Here is a 21,868-nt window from a genome sequence, read left to right as displayed (position 1 = left end):
TGAAGACAAACCTGGCTGCTTCAGAGCCTCTGCGTTTATGTATCTGCTCAAGCTAACCAGCCTGATCTGAGACCAATGCATTAGTCACAATTCCAAGCTCCAAGGAGAACGAATCTGATTGCCTTCATCAGGTTACCTACCAGTGGGGAGGTCACTGTCATGTACTAGAAAAGTGGCTCCCAGGAGATTATGCAGGGCTGAAAAAATAAACCCCTAGAGTTATCTATTATCAGATTGAACATGTCCCTCCAAAATTCTGTGTCTTTGTACAGTTGCTCCCTCTGTTGTGGCAGCAGTGTGGCTGTGATGATGTGAGTGGCTCAAACAATAAGACAAGGTTTTAAGTATTCCCCCAGCCAGCAGCGTTCGACACTCAGTTCAACCCACCAGCTGAAATATCCGGTATGTATCAGATACCCTCGAGGCTCTGAAGAGGTAAGTGTAACCCAGACACACTTTGGGGCTCCATGTAGCTTAGTTTATGTATGGAGACACATTTAAAAAACACACGGTCCAAAAATAATTAAACTTAATTAAAACTACCTTATAATTTTTCTTTTGCATCTTTTCTTTTTTAAGCAGAGTCTCACTCTGTCACCTAGGCTGAAGTGCAGTGGAGCAACTGTGGCTCCCTGCAGCCTCAACTTCCTGGGCTCAAGCAATCCTCCCACCTCAGCCTCATGAGTAGCTGGGACTACAGGTACATGTCACCTAATTTTTAAGTTTTTTGTAGAGATGAGATCTTATTATGTTGCCCGGACTGGTCTCCAACTCCTGACCTCAAGTGATCCTCCTGCCTTAGCCTCCCAAAGTGCTGAGATTATAGGAAAGAGCCACCATGCCCAGCCATCTTGTATCTTTTAAAGAATATTAATGGAGAACAAATTCATAACCCTTGAATCTTTCCAACTTCTCTTTTGTCTCTTTCCAGCAGATAGCAGATGCGCCAGAACATCCTCCTTGCCCAGTTCCCTCCAAACACTTCCTGACGCCCAGCCTGCTTGGCTTTCCTACCATGCTCCTCTGCTCTTCCCAGAATCTGTCAGCTTTCCACCCTGCAGCTTAACTCAGCCTCTCTGGCTGGATCTTATTCTCTTTCCTCTGGCAGCCCAGGTCCTGTTTCTCTGTACCCAGGTTTCCACAGACATTTTCTTTCTTGCCCAGTAAAGACTAAACTCTTTTTTAGAGGGTAGGAAAGAGGGAATATCTGAGTAGACAAAGGGAAAATCCTATTGAGCTGGTTGGGGGTAGGAGAAGGGAGAGAACACTCATGTGGACAAATCCTATGTCCCTCACACGGAGATGAACAAGACCAGGTGCTGGTCCACGATGTGCTCAGTGTTTAGTGAAGGAGCCTGACACAAACACAGATCCAAGCACACCTCTCCTTGGGGTAGGGGCGTGCATCAGAGAAAGCCACATACCTGTTTGAAGGGTGCATCAAACAGGGTGGGAGTGTTGAGGCCAGCAGGAGTGCATCGCATGGCCAAAGCACAATGACAGGTAGGGCTACTGTTTCTGACTTACAGACGAGGAAAACGAGCTCAAAGCTGATATACAGCTTCCCCCACTGTGGTCCCCCAAGTCATAAGTAGTGTCAGTAGGACTACAGCCCTTCTCTGTCTGACCTTAAGAACCAAACTTTTTTTCTTTTTTGGAGATGGAGTTTTGCTGTTGTCCAGGCTGGACAGCAGTGGATGATCTTGGCTCATTGTATCTACCTCCTGGGTTCAAGTGATTCTCATGCCTCAGTCTCCTGAGTAGCTAGGGCTACAGGTGCCTATCACCATGACCGGCTAATTTTTGTGTGTGTGTGGTATTTTTAGTAGAGACGGGGTTTCACCATGTTGGCTAGGCTGGTCTTGAACTCCTGACCTCAGGTGATCCACCTGTCTTGGCCTCCCAAAGCGCTGGGATTACAGGTGTGAGACACCACGCCCAGCTGAGAACCAAACTTTTAATCACTGCAGCATACCACTGTCCTAACTGAGAGCTTCCTTTCTCCAAATTTTACTACTTGTTTGGAATGTTGGGTCTCAGACCACAGAACCTGCTGGAGCTCTTAACGGTGTGTGGTGAAAAATGACTGGAGAGTTGGGCACAGTGGCTCACTTCTGTAATTCCAGCTACTCAGGAGGCCAAGGTGGGAGGATCACTGAGCCCGAGAGTTCAAGCCTGCAGTGAGCTATGACGCGCAGCTGCACTACAGCTTGGGCAACAGAGCAAGACCCTGACTTCAAAAAAGGAAAGAGAAAAATGACTGGACTTTTCATCTCATTAGCATGTCATTTTTGTTATTTTCCATCTCACAAATACAGAAGTGGCAAAATAAGCATAGAAGTTATCTTTCTTTCCCAAGGAACTAAACTAGGATTGGAAATAAATTTATGGTGACTTGTAAAAAGAAAGCCCTGTTCTCTCCTCGCAGGTGATCATCTGCGCTGCTGCCCGGGTGCTGCTCTGCCCGCTGTTTGGAGACCTCCCTCCCTCGTTACTGCCTGGAGAGAGCCCTTCTCTGAGCGGAGCGGCTGAACATTCTGGAAGATGTGTGCTCTGATGAGTAGAGAAAGTGGAGTAGGGCAAATTGCATTCTAGGTGGAGCTGTCAAAAGGCATCCATCCATTCATATGTTTACTCAGGTCTCTTTGGGTTCTCAGAGTTTTCAGATCAACTGCTTGGCAGCTTGCACTTTGCTGTTGTGGCAGAGGCTCTGCTCAGGCTTCTGGCCCATAAATAAAATCAGAGCTTCATTCCCTGCCGATGCATTGACTGGGACAGCATCCAGGTCCCTGGGGCAGGAATGTTATTAGACACTCAATAAATATTTGTGCAATCTTGAATGAATTTACCTCCTGAAACCTGCTCGGAGACAGTGAATGGACAGAGGGACATTGAAAACACAATGCCCTTCTCCTCTCCCAGGAGACTGATTTGGTTATTACATTAGAAATAGACATGCAAATTAGAATATGCTTAGCACTGAATGAAAACTCATTCCTTAACCTAAATAAAATTTAACAAACTCCATAGCTCTTCTTGCTATTCTTGGATTAGCTTTCTAGAGATTTTAAAATAATACACCTATAAAATTGAAAGCTAGAAAACTCCAAAGTGATCTAAGACCCATCTGAACAAGGAGAAGATACAGACCTGACCCTCAAGGGCTGTGAGTGAGGATAATAAAGCCAGGCTGGAGATGGGAAATGTGAAACATACCCATAGAGACTGTCAGGAAGAAAGTCCCATGGGAGTTCAGAGGAATGAGATCACTTTGGCCAGTGGTAGTAAGTGAAGTATATGTGCAATGGGTGGGCATTCATTCATTCTTTTTCTCCCTAGAAGTATTTCTGGCCTGGTGTGGTGGTACACACCTGTAGTCCCAGCTACTCAGGAGGCTGAAGAGGGAGGACTGCTTGAGCCCAGGAGGTCAAGGCTGCAGTGAGCTGTGATTGTGTCACTGTACTCCATCCAGCCTGGGCCACAGAGCAAGATGCTGTGTAAGGAGAGGAGAGGGGAGAGGAGGGGAGAGGAGGGGAGGGGAGGGGAGGGGAGGGGGAAAGGAAAAAGGAAAGGAAAGGGAGGGAAAGGGAGGGGAGGAGATGGGAGAGAAAGGAAGAAGGGAGGAGGGAGGAAGAGAAGAAGGGAGTGAGGAAGGAAGGAAAGAAAGAAAGAAAAAAGGAAAGAGAAAGAAAGAGGGAAGGAAGAAAAAGAGAGAGGGAAGGAAGGAAGGAGTAAAAGAGAGAAAGAGAGAGGAAAGGAAGGAGGGAAGGCGGGAATGAGGGAAAGAGGGAAGGAATGAAAAAGAAAGATTTCTGGGCACCACCCCAGCTAGGCATTATATATACTGGAAAGAGTAACATACAGTTCTTGCCTCCAGGGAGCCCACAGTATTGAAAGAGAAGGGAAGTTGGGCAGTACCTATGGTACCAGTTGATGCTGTTGTGTGTAACATGCGTGGGGACAGAGGGTATAAGAGAAGCTGATTGAGCTAGCCGGACCATAGGGGAGGCTTTCTGGAGGAAGTATCTCTGGAATTCAGTCCTGAAGAATGAGGCAAAGACAATGAAGGATAGCTCCAGGCAGAAAGAACAGCATAAAAGGGCATGAACTTGGGGGAACAGAAAATGTTGACTTTGCTACAGTGCAAGTTTCTGATGGGGAAGAGCTCCGAGCTGGGGCCATAAGAGCAGGAAGCGTAGGTCCCAAGGGCTTTGTAGGCTGTGCTGGGGGACCCACCCTTCAGACAGAGGTTGGGCAAGGGATCCTGCGAAGACACCTGATGTGAGGGGAAGCCTGAGGTGCTACTTGGTTTGGGACGGGAAAGAAATGAGACAGACAAAGAGAGCTGTGGGTATTCTGGGTGTCGGCAAGAGGCTGAGAGAAGAATCTCCCATGTGTCTGTGGTACATGCGTAGGCTACAGCAGCTGGAAGTGGTAGTGACTAATGCTGGATGCCACAGGCTGTGAAGAGGCTGAGATGTTCCCTGCTTGTAAGCTGGTGAGATGGCCTGCCACGGTGCATGGGGCTGACAGGAGCTGACAGACTCCTGGGTCAGGGACTAAAGATGGCCTTACTCACAGCAAGAGCAGGAGCCAGAGTGTCGGCATGATCACCTCAGCTCCCTGAGCTCCAAGGCCTCAGCCGTGATGCAGGCAGGTCTAGATGGGAGAGGACACAGGGCCAGGGGGACCCACTGCCCACAGCAGCCTGCCTGTTGTCTGGGGAAGGGACACTATCTCATCTTCCAAGGGTGCTTGCTCCAACACAACCTTGAGAAATGGCCAGATAAAGAGAGATCAGGGCTTGACAAGCTGTATGGGAGAGGGAGACACCACGGGAGAAGCGCCTCCCAACACCAGGCAGAATGTTGTCCTGGTCAGTTTGAGCTGCTGTCACAATTCCCATAGACTGGGTGGCTTAAATAACAATTTAGTCATCACAGTTTTGGAAGCTGGACCATTCAAGATGAGGATGCCATTTTAAAACCTTCTTTATCCTGGCTGGTTACAGTGGTTCACACCTGTAAACCCAGCACTTTGGGAGGCCGAGGCAGGTGAATCGCTTGAAGCCAGGAGTTCAAGACCAGCCTGGCCCACATGGTAAAACTCTTTCTCTACCAAATACAAAAATTAGCCAGGCTTGTGGCACACACCTGTATTGCTAGCTACTCTGGAAGCTGAGGCATAAGAATCGCTTGAACCCGAGAGGCAGAGGTTGTAGTGAGCCAAGATCGTACCACTGGACTCCGGCCTGGGTGCCAGGGCGAGACTCTATCTCAAACAGCAACAATAACAAAACAAACCTTCGATATCTAGTTTCCATGTGGCTGTTCCCACCAAGTTCTGCCTCTGCCTACCCTCCTTGGGGTAAACCTCCACCTGGACAGTGTGCTAGGCCTGGGCACCCAACCTCCGGGAGCTAGGAATGTGGGCTCAGAGCGTTCAGGGGTGTGCCCCCAGCAGAATCATCCTCAGCCCAGCAGGAATTGACTCACCCAGGCACACTCACCCCCTTCTCCAAAACCCAAAGCTAACGACTGACTGGCACAGGGTACGAAAGCCTGGCTCCTTTGTCTGTAGGAAGGCTGAAGTTCGACTCCAGCTGAGACAGCATCCCCTGCCTTCCTCTTCCTCCCTCACGCCCCCTGGGCTTGAGAGCAGCACCCCTTCAATAAATCAAGTGTATCGAATGCCTACCTTGGGCCCTTGGGAACTTCTTGGAATTTGGCCCAGAGCTGACAGTCTGCTGAGTTCTTGATCCAGGCTTCCCTGCAGACACTGTCCATGTGCCTTGGGCTCCATGCTTTTGCTCTGGACCCAGGCCCCCACATTCCTGGGATGGGAGCAGGACTCGGGTTCCTGTTGGAATGAGAGTTTAGACAACACTGAAACTATGAAGCCCCCTAGGCCCTCCCCTGACTCCCCCAGGCAGGTGTTTGTAGCTCACAGTCACTTGTCCTACCCTGTGAAGTGGCTGCTCTGGGCTTTACTTACTGCTCCTCTCTCTCATTTGGCCTTGAGTATCCGAGAGGCAAAGCGGCAGCAGAATGGCTCCTCTATCCTCCGCGCTCAACGTGGACCCTGTTGCTGGTGTTCAAGAAACATTTGAGGAACTGCACTTACTTGGAATGAGAAAAAGTTACACCTTTGACCTCTAGGTAAGGCAGGCAGCAAATGTCTCAAGTGAAGGACCCTGCAGGAGCCACAAGATACAGGCCGGGGAGAGGGAAGGTCCCAGATGGAAGAGCTGCCACTTACTGGGTGCCACCGTGTGCCAAACCCAACACCAGGTGCCCTCTGTAGACTCTCACTGAATCCCTAAATCCTCCCTTGTACGGATTATTATCTCCACGTTAGTAATGAGGCCATTAAAGCTCAGAAGATTAAGTAACCTGACCAGTATAAAGTACAAGAAAATGACAGATTCAGGTTTTATTTATTTTCGAGACAGGGTCTCTCTCTCTCTCTCTCTCTCTCGTTCTCTCTCTCGTTCCCTCTCTCTGTTGCCCAGGCCCGAGTGCAGTGGTCCAATCACAGCTCACTGCAGCCTCAACCTCCAGGCTCAAGCAATCCCCCATCCCCTCCCCAACAGCCTCTCACATAGCTGGGACCATGTGTGTGTACCACCCATACCCAGCTAATTTTTTTTTTTTTGGTAGAGTGGGGGTCTCACTATGCTGCCTGGCTGGTCTTGGACTCCTGGGCTCAGGCAATCCTCCCACCTCAGCCTCCCAAAGTGCTGGGATAATGGGCATGAGCCACTGCAGATTCAGATTTTGAGTACCTGTCTGGCCGATTTCAAAGCCTGTTCTTTCCACAATCAGGTCTTAAGTCATATCCTGAAGAGTTTGTCATTGCTCTTCCAGGAATCTGATCCCTACTGGACACACTGGGAAGGCCTGGACTGTCAGTGGTATTGCAGATGGACTCCCAGGCAGCTGATGGAGGTGTGGGAGGCAGAGTGTGGGAGATGACAGAGGCAGGCATGGCAGCGTTTCCCAGCAGAGCCAGGTGACACAGGTGGGGATCCTGCAGTGGGCTGTCCAGCAAATAGAGATGCCAGGCCTGAGGTTTCCTTCTCTCAGCTTCTGCCTCTGGCAGCAAGAGTGCTGGACCCGGAGCTGTGCGAGCTTTGCCAGGTTCCGCTTCTCATCAATAGGGGAGCAGGGTGACTGCACCCAAGGACTGTCAAGGTTTCTTCCAGCTCTGAAAGTCCCCAGTTCTCAACCAGTGAAAGGTCTGACGTTTCCCATCCCTCTTTGCAAATCCTGGGCTGCCGACCAGGGATCCAAGTCCCTCAGCCCAGCCAAGGCGACAGAAAGCCTGACTTTCCCAGCCCTGAAAAGAGTTGACAGGCTGTTCTCTGGGCTCCCCTCAGCAGCAGCTTTGACAAGGGCTGGGAGCGGGAGACTGGCACAGGAGCCTTCTCAAGTTGCTCCACAAAGGGCCTCTTTTTCCCAGGCACAGTGACAAATACTGCCACTCCCTCTGGCTATAAAGGCCTGGGGTGCGGACAAGGTTCCCATGTCTGAACTCTTAAGAAAGTTGCAAGCAAAGAAAAAAATGTGTACGGGCTTTGGCTGTACTTTTTGACTTGATGCCAGATAGCCGGTGGGTTCAAAATTACATCACTATTGACTATCTGAGTTGCTTCTCTGTTTGACCTTCTTGGAAGAATGGTTACCTTGGCAACAGATGGTTATCAGTTCCTCAACAATTTATGCCATGGAACCGTTTCCTTCATGCTGAAAACCAGGGGCCTGAAAGCTGGCTCTGGCTGGCCTCACCCTCCCAGGTCTCTGAGCAGATTGTGAAGTGGGGATGGTCCCTGACTTATGATGTTTCCACCCATGATTTTTCGACTTTATGGTAGTGTGAAAGCAGTCCTTGCCCAGTAGAAACCATACTTCGAGTACCCATGCAACTATTCTGCTTTTCACTTTCAGTACAGTGTTGAAGTTACATAAGATGTTCAATACTTTATTATAGGCCAGGCGCGGTGGCTCGCAACTGTAATCCCGGCACTTTAAGGGGCCAAGGCAGGTGGATCACTTGAGCTCAGGAATTCGAAGACTAGCCTGGCCAACATGGTGAAACCTCTCTCTAGTAAAAATACAAAAATTAACCGAGTGTGGTGGTGCTTGTCTGTAATCCTAGCTACTCAGGAGGCTGAGGAAGGAGAATCACTTGAACCCAGGAGGTGGAGGTTGCAGTGAGCCGATATCGTGCCACTGCACTCCAGCCTGGGTGACAGAGTGAGACTCTATCTGAAAGAAAGAAAAGAAAAGGAAAGAAAAGAAAAGGAAAGGAGGAAGGAAGGAGTGAAAGAAAGGAAAGAAAGAGAAAAGAAAGGGAGGAAAGAAAACAAATGAAAGAGAAAGGAAGGCAGGCAGGCAGGCAGGCAGGCAGGCAATTACTTTATTATGAGAAAGGCTTTGTATTAGATGATTTGCCCAACTGTAAGCAAATATTTTCTGAGAACATTTAAGGTAAACTAGGCCAAGCCATATGTTCAGTAGGTTAGATGGATTAAATGCATTTTTCACTCATCATTTTTGTAACCCATGATGCATTTATTGGGATGTAACCCCATCATAAACTGAGGAGTAATTGTATTTAGAAATAGAGCTGAATTTGACAGCCAACTTTGTCTGATAGGCAGCAGGTGCCAGGCCAGTGGTGCTGGGATTTCCAATGTCCCCTCCCCCGGCAGTGGACCCAGCTGAGCCCTCAGATGCTCTGCCGCTGGCACCAAAGGCTGTTTAGTGTCACAGGAGAATCTGGTAGGAGACATCCAGGGCTGCTGAGGTGGCTGGGGGTCAGAGGCGTTTGAACCAGAGCAACTCCATCTTGAATACAGGCTAGGTAAAATAAGGCTAAGACCTACTGCGCCGCATTCCCAGACAGTTAAGGCATTCTAAGTCACAGGGTGAGATAGGAGGTTGGCACAAGACACAGGTCATAAAGACCTTGCTGATAAAACAGGGTGCAGTAAAGAAGCTGACCAAAACCCACCAAAACCAAGATGGCCACGAGAGTGACCCCTGGTCGTCCTCCCTGCCACACTCCCACCAGTGCCATGACAGTTTACAAATGCCATGGCAATGTCAGGAAGTTACCCTATAAGGTCTATAAAGGGGAGGCATGAATAATCCACCCCTTATTTAGCATATCAAGAAACAACCATAAAAATGTGCAAGCAGCAGGATTTGGGGCTGCTTTGCATATGGAGTAGCCGTTTGTTATTCCTTTACTTTCTTAATAAACTTGCTTTCACTTTATGGACTCACCTCAAGTTCTTTCTTGTGCAAGATCCAAGAACTCTCTCTTGGGTCTGGATCGGGACCCCTTTCTGGCAATAGGCATGCTCCGTTCCTGACGTGTCCACTGTCCCCTGCTGCCTGCTGCGCTGTCTCCTGACTCACCGGATTCTACACACTGTCCTTCTTTCCCCAAATGGAGATCTGCTCATCCCGGCATTATTCTTAAAAATTCCATCTTCACCTCAGTGATTTGAGAGACAATCCATCCTCTTTTGAGGAATAAAACAACGATACTATTAACTGCTATATTCTCTCCAGCATTTATTGTGTTGAGTGAATCACAAGCATTGTCTCATTAAATTTTCACAGTTCAATTAGGCAGTTCATATTAGTAACTCCATTTTACAGATGAATAAACTGAGCCTGAACAAGGTAAGTAACATACCCAATGTGACAGGTCTAATGAGAATAAAATGCAGAGTTGTCTAACTCTTTAGAGATAAGAGCCTATCCTGGGAGATAGGCTGTTCTAAGCTTAACTTCATGTGTCTGTATTAAAGCTCTTTACTGGCTCTGTTGAACTCACGGCTTTAACTGAGGCCGAGTGAATTTTGGCTAAGGTCGCATACTGTTGGTCACATGGATTGGGGTGTCCTTGACTGACTCCTTTAGAACAGGTGGCTGTGAACCTCTCAAAGCAAGGCCTGCCTCTTAGTGTCTCTGTCCTAGGAGGGTGAACTAGACAAAAACAAGCGATCAAGCATCATGTGTGAAGAGCGCTATAATGAAAATGAAATTGAGTGCTATGACGGAGAGGGGCCAGGTGGTCCCTATAGATGAATGGTCAAGGAAAATCTCTCTGAGAAACTTGCATTTAAGCTCAGGCCTGAATGGTGGAAAGCACCTTGTCCTGATAATAGGCCATGGACATATGTTATAAAATGTACTGGGGATTGGTTTTCATCAGTATAGAAAGGTGATCGACACCGAGATAATTGTTTTGAAAAATAGTTTATTACTTGGTGTTCCCAAAAGGAGGGGGCATGCCCTGCCACACAGGGCCACGTGGGTAGCACTGGGGTCGGTCAGGAGGCACATGGAGCACAGGAGAGCATGGGCTGAAGCCCTGATTGGGGTTTTTATGGGAAGGAATGGGAGAAGCAGGTTGGTAAGCTAAGGGAGTTTAGGACTAGATAATTTGAATAATTCCAGCAGGCTCTGGGCTACAGGGGTAGTCCATGGTTATCCAGTATCTGACTCCCAGGGTGATTTAGGGCAGGGGGAATACTGGCTTGGTCTGTGAGAGTTTGACAAAGAGGTTGGTTCCGAGGTATGGGCTCTGGACTGGTTGGTTTGCACATCAAATACATGCTCCAAGGCAAGTTGCTTGCTATCTCTAGGAGTCAGCTCACCTTGCAAGGGGCAGTTCCTCCCAGGTTTGCAAGGCCCCCAGATGTCAAAGTTTTATAAAATATTGAAAATAAAAAACACGATTAATACAGAATATGTGGAGGAAAAGTATCCCAGGCAGATTAACGAGTAAATTCCGAGGCCCCAAGTCAGGACTGAGTTTGATGCACTGGAAGAATAAAAGGAAGGCGAGTGTGGCTGGCGTAGAGAGGACGGGCAGTCGTGGTGGAAGATCAGGGTACCAGGCAGAGGCGAGGCATGCAGGGAGTGTGGGCCAGGATATGAAGTTTCTGGTGCAATGGGAACCCTTGGGTGGTTAAAAAGGGAGCAGCATCAGTTTTGTATTCTGTTCTCTAGAGAATGGACTGTGCTGGTGCTGGAATCAGGGAGGCCAGGTAAGAGGCTGTGCAATAGTCCAGGACCGCCAAGTGAGGGCCCGGATTGGGGAGCTAGCAGTGGAGATGGAAAACATGTTTTGAGATCGAGTTAACAGGAATCCTGAAATGCTTAGGTATGAGGAGAGAGGGAAAGTTAATGGGTACAGGATGGTGCCTCATGGGGTGGGCTGGAAAAATGTGTAAATAGTTCAGTTTGGACAAGTTAAATTGGATATGCCTATTGGACATCAAAGTGGAAAAGTGATATGAATTTGAGCTGAGCCAGAGATACAAATGTGAAAGTCACTGTCAAGCTAATGGTATTTAAAGGTATAGATTGGCTGGGTGCAGTGGCTCATGCCTATAATGCCAGCCTCTGGAAGGCCGAAGTGGGAAGATCACTCAAGTTCAGGAGTTCAAGACCAGCCTGGCCAACATGGCAAAACCTCATCTCTACTAAAAATACACACACACAAAATTAGCCAGGTGTGGTGGTGGGCACCTATAATCCCAGCTACTCAGGAGACTGAGGGAGGAGAATCACTTGAACTTGGGAAGCAGAGGTTGCAGTGAGTCAAGACTGCACCACTGCACTCCAGCCTGGGGGACAGAGCAAGACTGTCACACACACACAAAGGCATAGAATTGAATGAGATTATCCAAGAAAGCACGTAAATGATGGAGCTCAGGGACTGAGCACTAAAGAGGAAATCAGCCTTTAGGAGCTCAGATAGAAGACAATCCAGCAGATGGAATGCAGAGGGACGGTCCAGTGAAGGAGCAGGGAGACCAGGTAGTGGAGTCAGGGGCGTTTCAAGGAGAGGGCAGTGTTGACTATCGCTGAGAGGTCACAGAAGAGGACCTTTCAGTAGCAAATGGATTTGCCAACCATGGGTGATCTTGGCAGGAGCTGTCTTGGGGACAAGTGGGAATGGAAACCCAATTGGACTGGGCTGAGGAAAGAATGGAAAGGAGACATGAGGACTAACTATAGTCAATTGATTCAAGAAATTATGCTGTGAAGGGGAGCTGAGAACTTGGGGAAGCAATTAAGGGGGTTTATGAGCAGCAGGAAAAAGTTTACCCAGACATTAGAGATACTAGTTTGCCTGATATGCCTGAAATGGCCCAGTGGAGAGGGGCAGCTGCAGGAGGGAAGTCCAGAGACAGCGAGAGGTGATGGGCTCCAGGGTAGACATGGCACAGCAGGCCGGAGGAGGCAAGGTACAGGGGATGGTTCAGCTGTGGGAAGGTTGGCCTATTGGGAGGCAGGACATGAGGAGTCCCTGTCTGAGCACTTCAGTGTGCTCTGGGAGGCATGGAGCGAGGTCGGCCATGAGTTGACGAGAGGGAAGCAGATGGCTTCGTGGGAGAAACAGGGCTTGCCGGGGGGGGGGGAAACGGGAGGCAAGCGGTGGCCGGTGAGAGAGAGACTGGGGTGAGCTCAGCTCGTCCCCCTCTTTGAGGAGGCGGCCTGACCAGAGGACAGGCTGCATGTAGAAGGATGCTAGGAAATCAGTGTGAAGAGGCAGGGGCCCCAAAACGCAAGCAGAGGCAGGCTGATGCATTTGGAGAAAGGAGGCGATCACTGTTAACTTTGGCCTGGACACGGCCTGGCGCAGGGGAGCTGTGGGGGGAATGATGGAGCCAGGCTTCAGAATGAGGAGGAGGAAAGGAGGATGCACTCAGAAACAATCTGCAGGATCAGACAATTGAAGGGGGCCTCTATTCCACCCTGCATGGCCCCAGAAGCTCAGGCCTAACACCAAGTACACTCCGTCTCCAAATTCAGTGCTGCCTCTCTCACAATCTCTGTCTCATTGCCGGCGCCCAGCAACACCCACTTCTGGCTGTCATCATCCACACCACTGCCAAGATGGGCTTCCTCCAGCCTGGGCAGCACAGCGAGACCTCATCTCTACAAAAACTGAAAATTTAGCTGGGCATGGTAGTGCATGCCTGTGGTTCCAGCTACTCGAGAGGCTGAGGCAGGAGAATCACTTGAGCCACGGAGGTTGAGGCTGCAGTGAGCCCTGATCACATCACTGCACTCCAGCCTGGGCCACAGAGCAAGACCTCATCTCAAAAAAAACAAAAACAAAAAAAACAGATGGGCTTCCTAAAGTCCGGATCTGGTTCTGACATATGTCTGAGTATGACAATGACTGTCCCATGTGTTTGCTCTTCTCTACCTCCTCACACCTTACAGGATTTCTTAAGAAACACTGGCAGCTCTGTTTAAAAACAAAACAGGCCTGGCATGGTGGCTCGCACTGTAATCCTAGCACTTTGGTAGACTGAGGCACAAGAATCACTTGAACTGGGAGGCAGAGGCTGCAGTGAGCTGAGATTGCACCACTTCCAGGCTGGGGGACAGAGCAAGACTGTCTCAAACAACAACAACAACAACAACAACAAAACAAACAAAAACCAAAGCAAATGTCCTAACAATAAGGATTTTTTTTTTGGGGGGGGGGGTCTCACTCTGTCACTGAGGCTGGTACTGCAACCTCTACCTCCCAGACTCAAGTGATCCTCCTACCTCAACTTCCTGAGTAACTGGGACTACAGGCACGTACCACTACTCCCAGTGAAGTTCTGTATTTTTTGCAGAGAAGGGGTTTTGCCATGTTGCCCAGGCTGCTCTTGAACTCCTGGGTTCCAGCAATCCCTCGCCTAGCCCTCCCAAAGTGCTAGGATTACAGGTGTAAGCCACAGTGCTAGGACAGGATTTATTTTTCAGTGGGAAAGTTACACTCCCATTGGGAAGGGCTGTTTCTCACGCATGTGGCCAAGACCTGCATTGATCTCTGAAGCCCTGAGTGTGTTCCTAACTGGGCTGAAATACATGGAGGGGTTTCCTCTTGAAACGCACTATACCATACTCCTAGAGCTTTCAGTGTGGCTAATAATTAACATTTATGCAAATTTAGTAGAACTGCTAATCAGGAGGTTATGGTCACTCAACTCATTCATTTATTCATTAGTTCACACAGTAAATGTTTATTGAGCGTAGACTAGGTACCAGCCACTGCTCCAAACACTGAAATGAGCGGAGATGTGACAGGCCTTCCTGTTGGTGGGATAACAATGAATGAAAGCCAAACAAATGAGGAGATTACTTATGAAATAAACAGGGAAATATAATCATCACTCAGGAGATTGTCAGCAAAGGCCTCTATGTGAAGGAGACATTTGAGCCGACAATGGACAGAGCCAGCTGTGCAAACCACTGGGGGGAGAGCATTTCTGGCAGAGGGAACAGCGACCGCAAATGGCATGAGGTAGAAAAGGAATGTGTGGGGCAGAACTGACTGGCTGCTGGCTGGAGAATGCAATTTCAAGCACCTATCAAGCATGGCAAAAGACAGAGAAGAAAAGTCTTGCTACTTCCAGTGAAATAATTTTAATACAGAGATCCCCACTAAAAAAAGAGCTTCCTCAATACTTTTTTACTAGAAGGCCAGCACCTTGGACACCAACCTCTAGAGTAAGGGCAGCTCACCCTTACATCAAGGGTGCACGCTAGAGCAGACCCCTGAGGCAGAAATTGTGACCCTAAAGTCATGCTAGCTGAGCAACCTTGAGGCAAGTTGCCTATTCTTTCCAAACCTGTTTCCTTATCTGTAAAATGGGGATAAGAATAATCCCACCACAGAGGATTGAATGAAATCATCTATGTAAGCATGGTAATCACTTAACAAAATGAGCTACTGTTATAATTATTCCATCCAGGGATAAAGGGAAAGGTTCTTTCAGCAAGGAACCTATAGCACCTGATTTTGTTAAATTAGTTCAGCATTATGCTCAACCCCTGAGTCAAATGCGTTTTCACATCATGTCTAAATCCTTAAAACAGTTTGAGTGTTAGAAGTGAACTTTGTTCTGTTGTGGTAGATTTTACTTTGTCTTTAATTGGTTTGTAAGGAAAAGAGGATTGCGGTCAGGATTTGGTGGGAAGGGAAGCTAGGAATGGGCAAGAGAGATGGGACAGATATTTATTGAACCCCAAAGACCAAGAGTACTGGGAACTCAGAAATGACAAATGGCTTCCCGTGTGGCCTCAGTTCCACCACTGACTAGTAGCACTTCAAAACTTTGAATTTAAAAGACAACGATAAATGACAGTCAGCAAGGACTTTGGACACAAGGGCTAATTCTTTGGCAAAGTCTAGGTCATCAAAAATTAGACAAAACAAGAACCACGAGTAAATGACCTCTGGGTTTAAAAGAGAGAAAATTCTGGCATCCTTGGATTTCTTAAGAAATCAGGCCTTTATCCCAAACTGCAATGAAACTTGAGCGAAATGCACTCTGACAGAGGGTGCAATGTGCACAAACCTCTTCACAGCCGTAACCTCCTGATCAGCAGTTCTAAATAAACAGCAGCCAAAATGCATGTTTCTCAACCTCTTTGTGGATGGCTTTGCTCTCACTCCCTCAGTTTTTGTATACAATCAATCAAATTTCTGGGCTTCAAAAAAACCTTTGCCCTTGTTAAGTTTCCCAGGCACAGTTACGTAATGAGATGGAGAAATGTTATTCCTCAGGTTTCCTCTTACAAAAGAAAATACAATATTTTGGGGGAAGAAATTGTTTAATATGCCCCCTTGGGAAGATGATTAAAACCCCAGGGTCATGGCCAAGTACCAAAGACTGTTGCAGAAGTGAAAAGGACAAGGAGAGGTGTCTGTTACTCCTGAAAGACGGGAGAAGATGGGGAAGGAGAGGGTAGTGGGGGTGCCTTTAACTCTATCACCCTTTGCTTGTCATTTAAGTGGCTAACCTCAGGCCACATTTGGTGCAAGTGGGTTTCTCAATTCATAGGGCAGAAACTGGTGAAGGGGCTGAACTTTGCACTGGAGTGATGTGGGTGAAACTAAGAGGCAGGATATACTGGGGCTAGAGGGGCAGAGAAGCCTTGCTGGAGCCTGCATTATAATTACCTACAGCCACATCTGCCATCCCATTAGTACCTCTGAAAGCTGCATGAGGTCCTGTTCAAGAGTCTGAGCTACAGAGTGACATTTAAATAGGCTTGGCCACCTGGAACCCGTCACCAGGTTATCATCCAAGACCAGCAAGCAGTGCCGTCTCCACTCTTGTGAGCCTGGGCCAGTCAGAGCTCCAACTGCTTTGAGTCAATGTTTCCTCCAGATACATTTAAAGTGAGCTCCCAGTTCACCGCAGTCATATAGAACACACTGTTTGGGTTCCAATGGGTCTGGAGTGTTTAATTCCGTTAGGTATACATACAACTTTAATCTGAGGGTATCAAAGATCCCATGAAACATTCGCTTTTGGGAAGTTTGTGCCTTCCCAAAACACCAGCTCAAGGCTTATCCCACCATTGCATTTCCTGGTAATCACAACCTAGTCCCAGTTACTGTGATTGGCGAGAACTTGGAATTCTGGTTTGCCCACTTCCAGTTATGTAGCCTTTGGCAAGTTACTTGACCACCACATACCTATATTAATTTCCTCAAGTGGAAAATGAGTATTACCACCTTGGATTGATTAATTAAACATGGTAATAACCAAAAGGTGTCCAGCAAATGTCGTAACATAGAGTTGTCCTTAAGGAGTAAGTTTTTTTGTTTGTTTTCTTTTTTTTGCTACTTCCTAAAGAAATCCTAGATAATTTTTTTTTTAATTGGAAGAATCTCAAACCATGAATAAATGTTTGAGATTTATATAATTAAATTAGCTTATATCCACCTACTATTCACAAAAAAACCCCAAATTGATATGAATTCACCAACGAACTAAAGTTTTATTTAACTAAAACTTATTTTTGCTCTAAGAATTTTTCTTTGTAACTTTCCAAAATTGCTTATAACCAATTTCATTCAGATTTTTCTAAACCATCACTTGTGTCATGTTTTTCCCATATTCAGACATCTGCAATATTCCTGTCTATGCTGAGAGACGCCTCCTTACCCCGGTGCCCCAGTCTTGCCACAGATCTAACCCTGCTCATTTTTGAAGGCCTGATCATCACACTCTGACACCAGGGACATTTATCCACTTACGGGTCTTGAAAACGCCCGCTGTACTTCTAAGAGGATGGGATATCCTGCCTCTTAAGCCACTGAGACTTGGAAGAAGCAAGTCATGAGAAGGGGAGTGGGAGGAGGAGCAGGCTGAGTGTGAAAAAGGGGTGAGCAGACAGGTGTGTGATCGTCTGCTAGGGCGGAAGTGACTGTTGATTGATAATGAGAAAATGAATACAAGACTAGAAAACACAACTAGAAGAATTAAAATGTTAGCTGAGGGGCCCAGAGTCCTACATATCTTCAACCCAGAAAGCATTGTTCTCTTAGAGTTAACATGATATTCAAATATAGGGACACTGATTTGGTAAAACAGTTGAAATTAGATTCTTTTAAGACAGTGAGGAAAAAAAAAGTTATTATTATGGTGTTCAGACAGTATTTAGATATTTTCCCTTTTTATTTTCTACTTGGTATTGCCTTTTTTTTTTTTTTTTTTTTTTTTTTTTTTTTTTTTTTTTTCTCTTTTTTTTTTTTTTTTTTTTTTTGAGACGGAGTTTCGCTCTTGTTACCCAGGCTGGAGTGCAATGGCGCGATCTCAGCTCACCGCAACCTCCGCCTCCTGGGTTCAGGCAATTCTCCTGTCTCAGCCTCCTGAGTAGCTGGGATTGCAGGCACGCGCCACCATGCCCAGCTAATGTTTTCTATTTTTAGTAGACACAAGGTTTCCCATCTTGGCCAGACTGGTCTTGAACTCCTGACCTTGTGATCCACCCACCTCGGCCTCCCAGTGTTGGGATTACAGGCGTGAATCACCGTGCCCTACTGGTATTGCCTAATTTTACACACACACACACACACACACACACACACACACACACACACACGCACATGCACACACACATACAGAGTTTGTGTTTATAAAGTATTAGTTATTTAATATACTTATGGGATTTTTTTCTTGGTTATTTCTTTTTTCTAATTATGTTTCATGCTTATATCCCTGGCTAGCTTCACTACACCAAATGAGGCAGCACAGTTCAAGTAAGGAAAGAGTCACAATCCAAAGGCAGAAGTCACATTCTCCTTTGATCATTCCCCAGGTCCCCAAATCACTCCAGCACGTAGGATATAGGCAGCTGAAAAGAGGGACTCATGTTGGATGCCAGTTACTAATCATACCTGAAAGGAGTTGTTTTGTGGTAAGAAATATTCCCATTGAGTCTCCAATCACACCACTAGGCAAATGCCAATGCTTCCTACAGAGACAGTCAAGCCCACTTGAGCCCCAGTGCCTGGGGTGGAGGCAGAGGTTACTAGGGTGGGAGATGTATGCCTTTGCACACCAGACATAACTGTTCTGAGTTCTGTGATCCCAGATACAATGGAAATCCAGAGATGAGTTCCAAAGGGCAAGAAAGGGAAGGAAGACTCCAACCAAAGCATATAAGAGCAGCGGGCAAGCTACTACCATTTAAATAACAGTAGCATTATCCCAAGACTGGGCATAGAAAACATTAGCATCTGAGGGGGTCAGGCTCCCAGGTAGTAGCAAGCACCTATCTACCTATTGCTCTCAGGGAAGCCTGAACACAGGAAGCAAATTATATGTAGGTGTTTCAGGGTGAGATATGAAATATGCTATTTATAATGTCAAAGTCTATTTTCCTGGGCTCAGGGAGATCTCACAGAGATAATTGTGGTGTAAACTGTATTTGGCTGGAATAGATGAGAGAGCCAGTAGGAGAGTCCAGGACTTGGATAAGAAGGAGCTGGAGAAGCAGCTTCCAGTTCAGGAAAGGTAAGAACCAATGCAATATGGCAGCAGGATAGTGCAAAGAGAGACAGCCAGCAGGGAGCCCCTTGTGGCTGGACGTGGCTGACAGTCTGTAGGGGCACTGGGTGGAATCTGACAGTCAAACATTTCAGTTTTCCTGTTCTGCATTGTAATCTTCTTACATCACCCTAAGGCTTTAATAAATTTGGTTAAACACAACTGTCTCTTGCTAATTGTGATTTGAGAAAATCAAGGAAGGAATTCAGTCTACATTTAGGGATGAAGCTGACCTGGAAGAGGGGGCCCAGCAAAGAGAAGCCTAGAATATCAGGGCTGGGCACAGCGGCTTATGCCTATAATCTCAGCACTTTGGGAGGCCAAGGTGGGCAGATCACTTGAGGCCAGAAGTTCTAACATGATGAGACTCTTGTTTCTATTACAAATACAAAGGTTAGCCAAGCGTGGTGGTACATGCTTGCAATCCCAGCTACTCCAGCCTGAGTGACAGGGCAAGACCCTGTCAAAAAAAAAAAAAAAGCCTAAATAGGGGAGAAGCCTGGGGCGACTCACAGAGAGAAGGGACAAGCAAATCCCAGTCTCAAACCTTCTCATTTTTTCTTTTGGGTTTTCAGTCCCTCTCCCCATCAGTCACGTCTTCTCCATCTCCCTTCCAATTTTATCCTCTCTTTTGACTCTCCTTTAAGAATGAAGGCACTAAACGCTAGAGGTTAAATAACTTTGACAGTATCTCAAAGCAAACTCTGGGCCCCCATCTTCCCTCTCTGTTCGTTCATTGTGCTACGTGGAGCTGAACCAGTCCAAGAGTCTACACTGATTTTGCAAGAGTAAATAGCTGTGGTTCAAGTAAGTCTCTTGCTTAATTTTTCAGATCTGTAGATTCTGCCATATAACTGTTCCCATGCCAGGAATTCATACCCCAGAGGCCTTCCTCTCATCATTTAAGATTTTCAAAAAGACAATTTCGCCTCAGTACTGGTTGCCAGATTGACAGCCTTAAAAACAAGAGGTGAAATTCAATCTCGATGGAGCTTGTGCCTGCTCTCTATTTTTAGGGAAAAGATTATTCACCCATATGGGCAGCTGGGAATACAGCACTGCTGGGGGTGGTGTTGGGGAGGGCAGACACTTAAAACCACCTTGACCCTAAGTCTCCTGGGGAGTGGGGTGGGGGTGGGGAGTAGAGAGTGTGGAAGGAATAGGAATTGTCCCCAGGTTGGGAAGGGTGTCATGCTGGTTTCCCAAAAACAAGTGTACATTTTGCAGAGTGATAAAAATATCCTTCTTTCTAAAAATAGCCCTCTCAGAAACCAGATGCCTGGATTTAATTACAGTCATGATGTATTGAGCATGTACCAAGGTACCAAGCCCCCAGTTTGATTCTTTGCAGATATCTGGTACAACCCCGCTCCGAGCCCATAAAGCAGGTTTGCTTTCCTATTTCCACTTGACAAATGAGCACACTGAAGGTCTGAAGGAATTCAAAGCCTGTGAACTACTTAACCCCAATCATTTCCAGTTTTCTGGTATCTCCTAGGCCAGAAGTTCCCAGACTTAGTTGCACATCAGAATAAACACACATTCCTGGGATCTACCCAGTCCTGCTGAATCACGATGCTTATCTGGGGCAGGAAGTTATTGTAAAGTTCCCAAAGTGATTCTGATGCACAACCGGGTTTCAGAATTGCTGTCCTAGAGACAGATGGGGACAGGTAATTCCAGGAGTGCACAGGGAATGCTGCCCTCAAATCCTTTCATCCTGGGGCCTAAAGTGTCCTAGGATACCTTGGACTTCTCTGAGTTGCTTGATAGAGCTGTGACTTCCTGTGACCTCAGAGCTGGCCCCTCTGCTTGGAAGGCTCTCCATGCAGCTTCTGCCTCTCCCTCACATCTCAGCTTGAGGGGCTCCTCCTTGTGGATGCAGCCCTGCTGGCCTGCACAGGGTGAGATGCCCTGCAACTTCTCTCAGACCACATCATGGACTGTAATTAAACATAATGGGGATTTCAAAATTTCATGTTGGCCTCTCCTATTAGATGATAAGGGCAAGGACTAAGTCTACTTCACTCAGAATTATACTCCTGAGCTTTATCCAGGGGGTGGCTCGCTGTGGTAGCTCCTGTGTTTGAGTGAAGAAGGGAATGAGGGAACAAACTGGAAGGGTGGAGAACCAGGAATAGAAGATCCGGGTTCTATCCAGGTGTGTGCCAATTTGCTGCACAGCAATTTAGTGAGCCCCTTCTCCTCTCTGAGATTCTACCTCCTCACCTGATAAAAGAGGGGTTGGATTAGACCCATGGGTCTCGAGCGTGAGTAAGTGTCAGAGTTGCTTAGGGAGTTCCTGTAAAGGTGCATCCAAGCCCCTCCCCCAGGCAGCCTCCTTCCGCAGGCCTAGAGGGGCACCTGCACTGTTAGTGGCCACAGAGATGCTGCTGCCGGCGGTTTCTATGTGGTGGGCCATGTTTTTAAAGCGCTGGACTGAGTGAATTCCATGGTTCTTTCCAACTGTGCCATATTGTCATTTCGTTAGCATACAGTTAGTGAGATCTGGGCAAGAGGAAAACAAAGGGCATTGAGGAAAGGTGGTGACTTCCTGAAAGTGCATTCCTCAAGCTGCTACAAGGCAATACCATTTGTAAGGCCTGGAAGAGAGACCTTGGTTGCCATTCCTTCTGTAACACACCATACTCGGAATCACTACTTTTTAATGTATTGGAATGCAAGACAAGGTGGTACATACTAAAAATATCCTGGACGTATTTAAATGTTCTCAGAAGACACTAGATACCATTCATAACCTCTAAATGCTGAGACCATCATGGCAATGAATGGAAGTCCTCGTGTGTGTGTGTGTTGGGGCAGGGGAGGCCATATAATTCTCTATATTTTCTGACCTTTAAAAAAAATTGTTAAATAAAACACAGTCAGTTCACATCTGAGATTCAACCAACCACAAGTTAAAAGTATTTGGAAAAAAAAAACTACAAAAAATAACAATACTGTAGAAATAATACAAATTCAGATAAATTA

The 21,868-nt window shown here is 47.0% G+C and overlaps 1 long non-coding RNA gene across 1 annotated transcript; it reads right to left on the bottom strand.

Moving 5' to 3' along the window:
- Positions 1 to 3,963: 3,963 nt before the first annotated feature.
- On the bottom strand, positions 3,964 to 6,394 carry LOC119467469. Its single transcript, XR_005196008.1, has 3 exons — positions 5,995 to 6,394; positions 5,698 to 5,859; positions 3,964 to 4,770 (listed from the first exon to the last, which is right to left on the bottom strand). It is a non-coding gene; the product is annotated as an uncharacterized LOC119467469 (long non-coding RNA).
- Positions 6,395 to 21,868: the final 15,474 nt, after the last annotated feature.

This window comes from Cebus imitator, unplaced genomic scaffold (genome assembly GCF_001604975.1).
Source record: "Cebus imitator isolate Cc_AM_T3 unplaced genomic scaffold, Cebus_imitator-1.0 Scaffold294, whole genome shotgun sequence".
In the NCBI taxonomy this organism is placed as follows: Eukaryota; Metazoa; Chordata; class Mammalia; order Primates; family Cebidae; genus Cebus; species Cebus imitator.
This window is presented reverse-complemented; position numbering and strand designations above follow the sequence as displayed.